Source organism: Sciurus carolinensis, chromosome 16 (genome assembly GCF_902686445.1).
Source record: "Sciurus carolinensis chromosome 16, mSciCar1.2, whole genome shotgun sequence".
In the NCBI taxonomy this organism is placed as follows: Eukaryota; Metazoa; Chordata; class Mammalia; order Rodentia; family Sciuridae; genus Sciurus; species Sciurus carolinensis.
Window position 1 is genome coordinate 47,677,916 of NC_062228.1, and position 14,980 is coordinate 47,692,895.

Here is a 14,980-nt window from a genome sequence, read left to right on the forward strand (position 1 = left end):
CAAAAGACAGTCAGAGAGTAAATGATCAGGTGGGAAAGACAAGGGTGGTTTATAAAAGAACAAGAAATGGGCCGCTGCAGTTGCAATTCCCACTGAACCACTTGCTCACACCTCCCCGATCTGCACTTTACAACACAAATGATCACACTCTGGGCTGCTCCTTCCTGACATTAGCCTCTATACAGGGAAGAAAAGGACAGTGGGAAGGGAGAAGAAACCTGGGATCTATAAAAATGTAAGACACACCACCTACATGGGCACCCAGCTGTGGGATCTTATTTCCCTCTGGATATGTCTGCCACCTTTCTTCTCTTTCATTAAAAATATAAATAAATCAAAGTTGTTTTCTATGCTTGTGTTATGGTTTTGACATGAGGTATCCCCCAAAAGCATGTGTGAGACAATAAAAGAAGGTTTAAATCAGACATGATGTGGTGATAAGAGCCTTAACCCAAGCAGCGAATCCCCTGAGAGGTAACTGAGAGTGGGCAGGGTCTGATGGAGGAGGGGGGTCATTGGGGAAGTGCCTTGGGTATATATTTGGTATCTGCCAAACAGAGTCTTTCTCTGCTTCCTGGTCATCATGTGAGCTGCTTCCCTCTGCCATACTCTTGTGCCATGATGATCTGCCTCACCTGCATCCCTGGGACATGGAAGCAGCTGTCTATGGACTGAGACCTCTGAACCTGGGAGCCCCTAAATAAACTTTTTCTCCTCTAAAATGGTTCTTGTAGGAACTTTTAATCATAGCTGTTGTAATCACAACAGCTTGCCCCAACATTACTCAGGTGTTAATCTTCAAACAAGGGGAATGAGGAACCTATCCTGATTTCCAAGTTGGGTGTCAGAGTTTTATCCCTTTTCTGAAGTTCTTACTATATTTACATTGTAAACACTTCTCACCAGGCTTACAAGAAGATCCTACATTACTTTCTATCCCCATGTTTCCTAATTTAATTATTTCTTTAGGCTGTTAACAGGATTATTTCAAAACTAAGTGAGAAATCTTGAGTTTTTTCTTGCAAAATCTTTGATGATGAAAATTTCCTTGCATAATACATCTCTAGACCACCTGGCAAACCTTGAAGCTCTTCCAACAGTCCCTCCCAAACACCTTCCAGCCTCAGCTTCTTCTCCACACTCCCTGTGTGTTGTATTTCTGTCCCAAAGGGCTGTAGGGATGCACCAGATTCTATCACATTTGTCCCTCTTCTTACTCTTTCCTCCTCTGGGAAGTTCTTATTCCTTTGCAGGTTTGGAAACCCTAGCACAGTACAAACTCAGCTTCCTTCATGACACCTTGGGTGTGTTCCCAGAAAAAGGTAATCCTCCTTTCCTCTACCCTTCAAATGGAGAAAATTCATAGATGAAACATGGAAACAGTTTACCCTCCAATCCAAATCCATTCAGGGATCATATTGATGTTACAGGTAATTTAGGATTTAATAAAGCAAACAAATTAGGATGAAGAAAGAAATATTTATTGGCTAATGTGTGCTTTTTTCTTAGTTTTTAACAGATTTTTCAAGAGTAAAAATCAAGATAAAATAAAACAAAGCATTTAATAAAACTATCAACTAAGGGTATAATGAAAAAAAATTTTTACAACAATATATGTATTTATGTTTAGAGCTAAGTGTTATTTTAACAGAATCAAAAGGTGAAAGCATGTTATAGTAACCTGGGGTTACTTTATTATTAAAAGGAGAATTATTTAAATTAAAAGAATTAGGTCATGTAACTGAAAACTCAGTAGTTGACCTGCTTGAACACAGTGGTGGGGTAAATGTCCTCAAGGATCTCTCTTCCATTTTATGTCTTGGCTCTGATTTTCTCTGTGTTGATCTCAGTCTCAAGGAAACCCTTCACTCAAGCACAGTGTAAAAGTGGTTCTCAGGAACTCCAGGATTTCACAGTGTGTTTAATCCTTGATCTTAGAGAAAGACAAATTGTCTTTTGCAGCAGTCAGCCACCTCAGGACTTGGATAATCTCCATAGGGAGCATGGTTCCACGTTCAGCCCAGTGTTACCTTGGGGAAGTTTGAGTTATTTGCATGGCAGCTCTAGGTGGTAAGTTCATTCCTGAGGCAAAGGAGGTAGGGTCATATAAAGAGAAGGAAAAACAACCTTAGAGTCAGAAAGACTCTTCTAGGAAAAGCACATTTGTTTCATTGTCATCTTTGTTGGGTGCTTTCATCGTGCCCTCACTCAGAGTTAGCCACTCCTGTGTATCTTATGCTTAAGTCTCATCTCCTTGAGGGCAAAGCATCAACAGAGGTTCAACCAGTCTTACCTAAGGCAACAATGGTTAGTTGTGTGAAGAACCTTCATGGGCAGCATGAATGAAACAGAAACCAAGGTCAGCATGTGATTAAACTAATGTTCTTTAAGGTCTTTCTACACTCCATGAATGAAATTTGATATTTTTCAATAATTTAGGGAAATTGAATATCCCTTAAATGAAGGGACAGGGTCTGCTTAAAATGCAATGAGGAAAGGAAGGGACAGATTTAGTGTTTAAGATGCAACCAACTAATGTGAAATATATGACTCCAAATGAAGCTAGGATCTAACTAACAATAACAATAAGAAGTTAAAATCTTTTCCTCATCAAAATTTTTGTATTTGGAAAGAAAACTTTGGTTCAATATTTTGGCATTGGTAAGTGCAAACAGGACTTAAAGCTTGCATTTTAAAATTGATTACAATTTGGAAGTAAATTTCCTTTTACAGTCTTAAGAAGTATGCCCTGCCAAGAGTTTTTCATTTTCAAAAGAGATTCCTAAAGAGTATTTTCTTTCAAAATATTCTTTCCTGAATAACTTTAAATAATCTGTGAGAATTTCCCTGCTTTGCATTTTTTGTTCTCAATAGATTGGATGATTCATTTCAACTAGTTATTTTATGGTCACAGCACTATAATACAGTTGGCTCATTGGATCACCACATGGATGGTACCTAATTAGTGACATTACCTATAACAGACTGTTAATAAAGCAGGTCATAAGCTTCTGTTCACCAAGTCCATGTTGTAGTGTTTGTTTAGTATGCAGGTTCATCATTATGGATTTGAATCAGATTAAAAATCCTATGCAATCACCTCTGCCCTTTCTTATCACTGGGTGTCTTGGAAAAGGAATTCAGTCTCCATTCAGCTCATTTTACAAATCTAAAATGGGGTTGATAATATGTGGTTCAGAGAATTGTGAAACTTACAGAAAATGATGTGATGATTTGCACAGAGCATAAGACACACAATAAAGGTTCAAAGGAATACAAGGATCTTGGCAAAAGAGTGATTTTTATGCTAAAATTGGTATGCTTCTGAGAGAAAGAAAAGCTGGATATTCCTGTTGAAATAATAGTTGGTCAGTCATAGTTGAATATTCCTGTGTAAAATGAAAAGTATAGCTGTGTGGATGTAAAAGGCAGAGCAGGGCCCTTATTTCCTGGGAACTGCAATGCTCTGCTCTCACATGTGATTGGCTAAAGCCTCTGCTGCTTTAACCTGAATACTGAGCCTAAGGACATCTGGTATTTTTCCTGACAAATAACCCCAAGTGGGGTCACTAGGCCAGACCCAGTGTAACTTCTCATCTCCCACATGACAGAGATATCTTACTCCAATTCATATTCAATGTCAACTTTTGGAGCAAAGGAAAGCTGCTCTACTCCAGGCTTCTGAAGTATAAAGAATGTGAAGAAAAACAAGGCATAGTGTACAGGGCATCTAAGTGGGCACCTCAGTGATCTCACCAGGCCACACCTCATGGCACTGTGTCATGGTCAAAGTAAGGGTGCTATCAGACTCTTGAGGACTTACATAACTTCATTGCTGCCTAGACAAAATTGATCAAGTGCCTCTTCCTGAGGATTATTTTGAGTTGCTAGGATGACTCACAAATTTTTCACGTTTTGTCACATATCCTTTATCATTGCCTCTAACCCTAATTCCATTTTTCTGAACATTTTGAGAAGAATATTTGTGTCTCATACCCCTGAACCCTTTAATGCCTTTACTGTGCTGTGAATTGTCCAGGAATACACATTGTCTCTCCTAACTCTGGAACATTTCTAAATTCAGGAAATTAACATAGATACCTTTCTCCAATGTCTAGCCCAGGTTTGTTAGTTGTCCTAAGAAAATCCTAGAAAATATTTTACATCCTCCATACCTGGTTTAAGTCGAGTCACCTAGTTCCTACACTTATCACATCTCTTTAGTCTCCTCGATAGTCTTAGAAAATTTTCAAGTTTGCATACTTCTGAAATTTAGATTCAAAGACTGTGGCATTCCTGTGTGTGTGTGTGTGCATGTGTGTGTGTGTGTGTGTGTGTATTTGTGTATGCAGGATGCTTCCTTGTTGATTCTACATCCAGCTATTATGTCAAAAACCCAGATTGGCAAAGCTCATTTCACCTCCCAAGTCACGCTGGAAGGAATCAGAAGATCAAACATGTGCCACCAGGCCTCTGATCTAGAACTAGCTGTCAACGTGTGTGCCATGCTTACCAAATGGAGTCAGTATGAGAGCTTTGCAGGCAGGAGGTGACTAGGAGAGGACCACCCACAAAGGAGGTGTGGTATCCATGGGTTCTTCGCTGGAGGCCTTGGAGGCTGAAGGGACAGAGGCCCTGTGTGCCTGGGTGGAGGCCAGTGAATGGTTCACAAGTGGCAGCACAAGAAGCCTGGGGGCCTTGGCAGAGGCTCTGTTCTGCTGAGGGCTCCTGGATGCAGGCTGAGGGGTAGGTTGTGGGACAACACCAGGGTAGAGGTTGGAGTTGGGGTGGGTGACCTGAGGTACTGGAGGTCCAGTGGAGACAGCTCTGAGCTGGCTGCCTGTTCTTCCTCTGGCCATGGCCCTTGAGGTGAGGGCAGGAGCTGCCCCAGGAAGTAGGAGAAGATGGAAAAATCACTGCCATCGAAGTGGGGGGTTGTGTCCATCTCAAGGTCCTCATGCTGCACAGTGGCATGGCCAACAAGGGGAGCCAATGACTTGGCTATGATGGTGGCAGAGATGCTGGTAGTGGGTCCATTGTGGCCCTGGCAATGGAGGTTGCAGGTGCAAGGGAGGAGAGTAGGGCTTGGGAAGGAATGAGGAGGAGGAGGAAGAGGAGCAGCAGGAGGAGCAGGAGGAGCAGCCCAAGGAGAAGGGGCAATAGGAGGAGGAAGAGGAGGAGGAGAAGGAGGATAAAGAAGAGAAGAAAGAGGTGGATGAAATGGAGGAGGGGAAGGGAGAGGAGGAGGAGGAGGTGGGAGAGGAGGGAAAGGAGGAGGAGCAAGAGCAGTCAAATGAGAAGGGGCATTAGGAGGAGGAAGAGCAGGAGGAAGAGGAAAAAGAAGAGAAGGAAGAGGTGGATGAAATGTAGGAGAAGGGAGAGAAGGAGGAGGAAGATCAAGGGAAGGAAGAGGAAGAGGAGGAGGGAGAGGAGGAGGAGAAAGTGGAAGAGGAGGAGGAGGGAGAGGAGGAGAAGGAAGTGGAGGAAAAGAATGAGGAGCAAGAGCAACCAAGTGAGAAGGGGCATTAGGAGGAGAAAAAGCAGGAGGAGAAGGAGGATAAAAGAAGAGAAGGAAGAGGTGGATGAAATGGAGGAGGGGGAGGGAGAGTAGGAGGAGGAAGAGCATGTGGAGGATGAAGACAAGGAGGAGGAGGAAGAGAAGAAGGAGGATGAGCAGGAGAAGGAGGTGGAGAAAGAAGAGGATGAAGAGGAGAAAAACAGGAGGAAGAGGAGGAGAAGGAAGAAGAGCAGTAGCTGGAGGAGAAAGAAATGGAAGAGGAGGAAGAAGAGGATGTGGAGGAGGAGGGGGAGGAGGAAGAGGTGGAGAAAGAAGAGGAGCAATAGGAGGAGGAGAAAGAGAATCAATACACATGGGGATCGGGAATATGGATCTGCAGTGGGTAGGGTTGGAGCGGAAAGGGACCTGGATATGAGATGTGGGGAGGTGGGAATTGGGAGGTGCCACAGGTCTTGGCAGGTGTGTAGGTTGGTGAAAGTCATTGGGTTTAACTCCCACATTGCTTCCCACATTGCTCCAAGGAGAAGGAGTGTTAGTGGGAAGAGGAAGAGGAATTGAACTGGGGCATTCCCTCTCATCTTTCTTTGGCATGGGGGAAGGTAGAGGGACAGATAAGTTCAGGGGTCCTGCAAACTGGAATTGGATCTGGTGGTTGGAATGAATATGGGGCATCTGGGAGGCATGACTGGATGGGGTGAGAGACTGTGTCTTGCGGGCAGGGGCTGCAGGTGGGAAGAAAGAGTGGAGAGACTGAGTGGTGAGGGGTGGCCCAGAGCCTCCCTTCTTACCCACCTGAATCCTCCCCCTTTTTCCTCCTTGCATCCTGAAGCTCCCTCCTCAGGGTGCCTGAGTCATCCTGAAGACACAGATGTGGCTGCTTGGCAGGTGGGGGCAGCTCTTCCTCAGGGCACCAATAGTGGCAGGGCTGTCACCATGAGCAGTTTTCTCTTCCTGGGCCTCCAGGTAGCAGCTCCTTGTGAAGGACAGCAATGGGGTGGAGCCCAGAAAGGTGTTTGGTCCTGAATCCCCTTACTAATTGCCTGGGAGCCTGGAGAGATTGTCCGATGGTGTTCATCTTGCCTGTCCTTGCTTCATTCCTCTGGCACCAAGGAGCAGCCCTGGCCACACAGCTTCCTGTGCCTTGGCTGTAACCAGAACTCCCTGAGCAGGGTGCTGGGAGCAGCAGGTGGCAGGGCTCCCACCAGACGAGTGCTGTGGAAACACCTGGGCCCTCTCTGGATTGGTGTTTGTCTCCAGGGGCCCAAGGCTGGGTTCCAGGGCACTGAGATTTCCCTGAGTATCCACAGACTTTGCTGGTATTGCTTCCCCTTGGCTCAGGGGCCCTGTATCCAGCTCCTCAGGCCTCCCTTGTGGATCACCACTCTCTCTCTCAACCTCTTCCTCCTTCTCCTCCTTCTCCTCTTCCTCCGGCTCCTCCTTCGTGTGCTCCTCCTCCTCCTCCTCTATGTTCCCCCCCTCCTCCTCCTCCTACTCCTCCTTCTGGTTGACCACATCTTCTTCCAGGTATTCCTGGGCCCTGAGCTCTACTTCCTCTGAAGGAGTTCCAGGGACAGGAGCTCCTGTCATGGGCTCCTCAGCCTGGTGGACTGGCTGACCAGCTGACTTAAGTGAAGGACCACAAGGAAACAATTATGTAAGTACCTAGGTACAGTTATACCTGCAACCTGGAAGCTCCTGTGGAGCTTTTGTTCAACCAGTAGCTCCCCCAAAGTAACCACCCTACATCAGTTTTGTCTCTTTGAACTGCTGTGTAGATGTAATCAGGCAGGGTGTGTACCGTGTTGTCCTGGTTCTTTTGTTCAACATCATGTTTGTGAGAGCCATCCACATTGTTGGATGTAGAGATCATTTGGGCAGTTATAGGGACATATGCCTATATTCCCAGCTGCTTGGAAGGCTGAGATAGGAGGACCTCAAGTTCAAAGTCAGCCTCCACAATGGCAAGGCCCTAAGCAACTCAGTGAGACCCTGTCTCTAAAAAAAAATACAAAATAGGTCTGGGAATATGGCTCAGTGGTTGAGTGCTCCTGAGTTCAATCCCCTGTACCAAAAAAAAAAAAAAAAAAAAAAAAAAAAAAAAGAAAAAAGTAAAAGAAAAGGAAAAAAGAAAAAAAAAAGGAATGAAAAACAAAGAATGTTTATTTGTATTAAATAGTGTTCCAGTGCATGAAGATACCACTTGTTTTTGTCCAGTTCTCTGTGATCTCATGAGTTGGAATAATATGTGAGAGGCTCTTAAAAGACTATGAAGGTAAGATTCGGGAGGAGTATGAGCAAATCCTCAATACCAAACTAGCAGAACAGTAGGAATCTTCTGTGAAATTCACACATGATCAGTTTATGTGGTGATATGGGACAAGACTAACAAACTATACATGCTGAAGTTTGAGTACCAGGTTTGACCTCAAGAGATGGCTGCTGTACACTTTTTGCAACTGATTTGATATCACATTTCAACTCCAAACTTTGCATCCTGAGAACACTTAAATGTTTCTGCAGGTCCATTTTATACAACTTGAAAGACCTTAAAACTTTGTGGTTGCCACAAGCATATCTTTCTTTTCTGCTCATCTAATAAACAGCTGTGCCCTACTGGGATAGATTTTCCAAACAAAAATACTTGGAACACCAGTTTAGCAAAATATGCCTTCAGTGGCACTCAACAAATGGAGTTTCCCCAAGCACCATTCTGTAAGAAGTGTGTGTGTGAGTGTGTGTATATGTGTGTATGTATATTTTAAGTTTTTATTTGTATTATGCAATGTTTCCTGATCTTGTGGATTCTGGCTGTGAATCTGATGCACAACAATTATGGTTAAAAACATTTGCTTGGTCTACAGAAGATCATTAATGTTTTGTGACTATATAAGTTGTAACAGTGGATTGTTTTATATGTAGATATTATTGTTAACTACAGGGACTGTTTCCAGGCACAGAATATGAATCATAAGTTAGGATGAAAATTAGATGTGATTATGAGGAAATAGCAAATGTCTGTGGTTCTAGATCTACAAATGTGTGGTGAGAAATTAGAACAAATTGGACACAGGCCATTGACACATGGAGTCTACCTAGTCGTGTTAGGGAAAAAAAAATCTTTTAACTCCAAGCATTAAAATACCCTGTGGAGTCAGTGCTCACCTCATTCATACCCTCAAAGAGCTCCCTGGACACTGAACCTCTAAAGGGAAACAGTCACTCCTGGAGCAGAAGCTTTAGGGTTTGCTCGGGAGCATAGCCATAGGTAAGCAAGGGACTGGGCCAGGCCCCAGCAGTTCTGCTACTTGGGACGAACCACTTCAACTTTGTATCAGTTATTAAAAATATAATTCAGATTTTTTGGTCAGGTTCCCCCAAATTATGACATGTCCATGTTCAATTGCTTGAACTTTGTTTTGGCAACCCCCTACCTGAAGTTGCTTGTAGGCTGTTCTTCACCTTGTTCCCAAGGCTGCAGAGCAGAAAGTAACCTCTGTTTTGAGGAAGTGGAGTTTAGTATACATTTATTTTTTACTCTGACTTGTTCAGGACCACATTTTACAAAATGCCTTGTTTTCTTTATTATTGTTTCTGGAAAGGAACATTTTATTAAAATTGTTTTAGTTTGAATATAGAATAGTTCTTATAATTATGGCTTATTTTGAAAATTTGAGTTTAATTCAAATATACACAAATACCTTCAAAGTAAGGTAATATTCAGAGACAATTTTTCTGATCAGATGACTTAAAGAAATTTCTAGAATACTCACATTCAAAGATTCCTTATTAATGAATGTCTTTGACTTAAATTTAACCAAAAAATGCAATATTATTCTGTGTACATTTTCATTATATAGTGTTGACAAGCTTAGTTGCAAATAAAGTACTTAAGCTATTTTTAAAAAATGAAAAAAAGAAAACATTCAACAAGCCAGGAACAAAATGCAATTTCTTGAACATGACATAGAGCATTTAGAAAAAAGTCACTGCTAACATCATGCTTAATGATAAAAGACTGGCTATTTTCTCCCTAAGATCAGGAAGAAGACAAGGACGTCTAATTTTGTCACTTCCACTCAATGCTCTGGAGGTTCTTCCCCAATGGCATTTGGACAAGGAATGTTAACACAGGTTTCCAGGTTTGAATAGTAGTAAAACCATCTCTATTTGCAGATTACATAATTTTCTATGAAGAAAATTTTAAAGAATTAACACCAAAACAAAACAAAACAAAACCCTCCAAAACACTTAGGATCAGGGCTGGAGATACATAGCTCAGTTGGTAGAGTGCTTGCCTCTCATGAAAAAGTCCCTGGGTTCAATTCCCAGCACCAAAAAAAAAAATATTAATAGGGTCAAACTCAGCAACACTTTTGCCTAGAAGATCAAGGTATACATGAGTAGTATATTTGTACACTTGCATTAAACAATTTAAAATTGAAATGAAGAGGGCAGTTCCATTCATCAAAAAGAAGATACTTAGGAATACAATTAATAAAATAAATTATACTCTGAAAATTACAAAATAGTTACTCAAACAAAAACTTGTACATGAAATTCAAAACAGAATCTTTTATAATAGCCAAAACTTGGAACCTGCCATCACCGGAGGAATGGGTAAACAAGGTGGTCTGTCTATATACAGAATATTATTCAGCCTTAGAAAGGAACGAATACATGGATGAACCTTAAAAACATTCTGAGAAATAAAAGAAACCAGTCATGAGTCCACATATGAATGATTCCATACATATAAAAGTCATGATAGGGTAATTTATAGAGACCAGAGAGCGACATCCCCAGCCCTTTTTTGTATTTTATTTACAGACAGGGTCTCACTGAGTTGCTTAGGGCCTTGATAAGTTTCTGAGGCTGGCTTTGAACTCAACATTCTACTGCCTCAGCCTCCCACACTGCTGGGATTACAGGTGTGCACCAGCATGCAGTGCTAGATCACTCTTTATTTAAGTCTGGAGACAGGAAAAGTGTGGAGGGTGTGGAACAGCTAAAAGGTACACATAAAATTGAGTTGGAGGGTTCCATATATTTATAAACACACCAATAATCATCGAATTCTTCACTTTCTTTTTTTTTTATCACCTTGAATGGCCCACATGTCTCCATGCCTCCTTTTACTACCTCTTTTTATACCCTTCCTTTTCATAGAAATGGTAGCTCTTCAGGGCAATGAATATTTCTTGTTTTCTTTGTAACATCGCCTGACATCCATACAGGTTTTTTTCTCAAGTCCTTTCTGCTTTCCAAATACAGATATATTTCAGTCCACAGTTTGTTGCCCAGCTCCTCGCTTTTCATGCAAAGTACAGAAAGTCCTATTATGACACTGAAATCTGTGTCCTTGGCCCAATTCATACCTCTTGCTTTACATGAATATTTCACAAACCCCTCAAATTGGGTATACTATCTTTCCTCTTATACCAATTTTGTTATATCACTTTGAAACTATTTTTTAACCTGACTTTTAAAATGCAGAATGATTTCTCATTACTTCTGAGATGAAACCCAAACTCCATAATCTATTTTCTTGTGACTTTTCATGGTCCCTGGTCCCTGTTTTATATACCTACCAAGTATGGTATTTTTTTCTCTCACTTTATATTCTTAAATACACAGAGATATGCTTATCATCATCATCATCATCATCATAAACATTAACTCATGATAATGTTCAAATTAGTGGGTTTTCCTGTGACATTTCTATGCACATATATATTGTGTTTTAATTGTATACACACTCCACACAACCTTCTCTTGCATTCTATTTGGTCCCCTATGTGAACAGTCCCTCTTGCACTTTCAGGTCATTTTTTTTTCTTTTAGTCACCATATATGAAAGAAAACATGCTAGATTTAGTTTCTACACTACTTATTTTGCTTACATGATTACCTTCAGTACCCTTAATTTTCCTGCAAATAACAATGTGTACATATACCAAAATTTCTTCATTCATTCATCTGTTGACAGGCATGTAGGCTGATTCTGTTACTTGGCTACAGTGAGTATGGCCACAATAAAGATAGATATGCAGATATCTCCTTTGTAGGCTGACTTTCTTTCCTTTAGGTTTATATCTGATTCTGCTGGTCCATGATCATAGGAGTTCTTTCCATCTTCCAATACCTTTCATTTTTTTCTTTAGTGTTTTATCATTAAATTTATTTTTTAGTTGTAGATGGACACATTACCTTTATTTTTATTTATTTTTATGTGGTGCTGAGGATCGACCCAATGCCTCACACATGCTAGGCAAGCACTCTACCACTGAGCTACAACTCCAGCCCCAAATTGTCTAAAGCACTGGTTGGTATTCATGTCAGTATGTGACATTTTCTGATGCTTTTAGTTAGATGTATGGTGAGACACAGAATTCAAAGAGATATGGGATCTTTCCAGAAAATCAGAGAGACCTTAATATCAACAAAATGTGCCAATTGTTAGGTGTTCAATGGCCAAAGACCCTACACATTGTCCAAGGAAATAGCAGCTAGAGAGCACACCCACAAAGCATTCTTTCTATTTGAACTGATAGAATTCAACTGAAAGTAGCTTATACAAAACTCAAGGAAAATGAACAGCCCACAAAATCCCCAACTTTTTCCATGTTTTAAATCTGGAGGCTTGGAGTCTTCTTCTTCACCTTTGCTATATAACAACATGAAAACAAGAATGATATTCCACAACTTTTGCCATATTCCATTGGTTAGAAGCAGTTCACAGGTGTCACTTACCCTCCAGGGGATGGCATTACCCAGTGGTTTGGTTACTAGAGGCAAGACCAAAGGTATGGTTTTGGAGGTTTGGGAGTTAATAACAGTAATGTATTTCAACATTGCATTTCTAAAATTCAGGTGAGAAGTCTGAACTGGAGTTATAAACATGAGAGTTCTCAGCATATAGATGTTGTTTAAGAAGTGGCTAAACAACACCAACAACTTAATGAATTTAGATAGAAAAAATAAAATGCTCAAGGACAGTGTAGTGGGTTACTCTGACATTGAAAACTCAGAAAGATGAGGGAGACCAGGAAAGGAGACTGAGAAAGAGTGAACCAAGAGGGAGAAAAAATATCAAGTATGTTGTCCTATAACCCCAGTGACAGAAGGAATCCAAGGAAGACAGTGATAAGCTGTGTCAAATGACATTTATATCTCAAATAAGATGAATCAAGAATTGTTGAATTTAGAAACATGGAGGTCATTTTTGATATCAATAAGAGCAGTGTATATGTCTGGGGCTATAGCTCAGTGGCAGAGCACTTGCCTAGCATGTGTGAAGTACTGGATTTGATCCTTAACACCACATAAAAAGAAACAAAAATAAAGACATTCTGTCTGTCTACAACTACCAAAAAATTTTAAAATAATAATAGTAGTGTATAGTATGTAAGATTTAGTTTTAACATGATTTGTTTTCTCACTCTTGAAGCCTACTCGTTCTACTACCTTTCTTTTTGGCAAGTTTAAAATATCTTAATTAGTTGTTGATGGACCTTTATTTCATTTACTTATTTATATGTGATGCTAAGAATTGAACCCAGTTCCTCACACAGGTGAGGCAAGTGCTCCACCATTGAGCCACAACACCATTCCCCATAACTATTTTTAAAATAGCCATCTTTCCTTCATTTAATTGCTTTTATGTTTTAAAACAAATCAATTATGCCTACTTCTGTAGATCTATTTCTATGTTCTTAATTCTGTTCCACTGACCCTTGTTTCAGTCCTCCACAAATGCCACAGTATAACGTTTGCTACAGAATAAGTTGTAAAATTGAGTTGTATGATTCTTCCAACATTATTTTTTGTTTACATATTTCTTTATCTGTGCTACTTCATTGCCTTTCCTTATAAATGTTAAAATTTATTTGTCTTTCCCAAGAAATCTTGATAGTTATTTGATCAAATTATGTCACATATATAAATAAGTGTTAGGAAAACTGATAAATTTACTTTACTGAGCCTTTAAGTCATGAACGTGGTATATTTCAGGGTTTTTTTACATCTTTATTTTGTCCATCAGACTTTTGTAATTCTCAGCATATATGTTCTATGTATGCTTTCTTTTTTTATTTACCATTTACCATGTTCTTTCTACATTCTTTTTTTATTAATTTTTTTTATTTTTACAGACTGCATTTTGATTTATTGTACACAAATGGGGTACAACTTTTCATTTCTATGGTTGTGTACAATGTAGATTCACACCATTCATGTAATCATAAATATACATAGGGTAATACTGTTTCATTCTACTATCTTTCCATCCCCTAGCTCCTTCCACCCCATCTTCCTCTACACCATCCAAAGTTCTTTCATTCTTCTCTTCCCCCCACCACCCCCCTTGTCATATGTCATCATCGACTTATCAGAGAATATATTTGGCCTTTGCTTTTTTGGGCTTGGGCTATTTCACTTAGCATATTTTCCAACTTCATCCATATACAAGCAAATGCCATAATTTTATTATTCTTTATGACTGAGTAATATTTCATTGTATATATATTTATACCACAGTTTCTTTATCCATTCATCTATTGAAGGGTATCTCAGTTGGTTCCACAATCTAGCTATTGTGAATTGAGCTGCTATGAACTTTGATGTGCCTACATCACTGTAGTATGCTGATTTTAAGTCCTTTGGGTATAAACCCAGGAGTGGGATAATTGAGTCAAATGGTACATCCATTCCAAGTTTTCTGATGAATTTCCATACTGCTTTCCAGAGTGGTTGCACCAATTTGCAACTCCACCAGCAAGGTATGAGTGTTCCTTTTTCCCCACATCCATGCCAACACTTATTATTGCTTGTGTTCTTGGTAATAACCATTCTAATTGGAATTAGATGAAATATTAGGGTGGTTTTAATTTGCATTTCTCTAATTACTAGGGATAATGAGCATTTTTTAATATATTTGTTGATCACCTGTATATCTTCTTCTGTGAAGTGTCTGCCTATTTCCTTAGCCCATTTATTGATTGGGTTCTTTGTATTTTGGGAGTAAAGTTTTTTAGGTTCTTTATAATCCTTGGAAATGAGTGCTCTCTCCGAAGTGTGTATGGAAAAGATTTTCTCCCACTCTGTGGGCTCTCTTTTCACACTATTGATTGTTTCCTTTGCTGAGAAAAAGCTTTTTAATTTTAATCACCCCCACTTATTGATTCTTGCATTTATTTCTTGTACTCTGGGTGTTCTTGTTAAGGAAGTCTGGTCCTAAGCCAACATGATGGAGATTTGGGCCTACTTTTTCTTCTATTTGGTGAGGGGTCTCAGGCCTAATTCCTAGATCCTTGATCCATTTTGAGTTTTGTACAGGGTCAGGGATTGGAGTTGAATTTCATTTTACTGCATGTGGTTTTCCACTTTTGCCAGCACCATTTGTTGAAGAGGCTATCTTTTCTCCATTGTAAGTTTTTGGCACCTTTGTATACTATGAGGTTACTG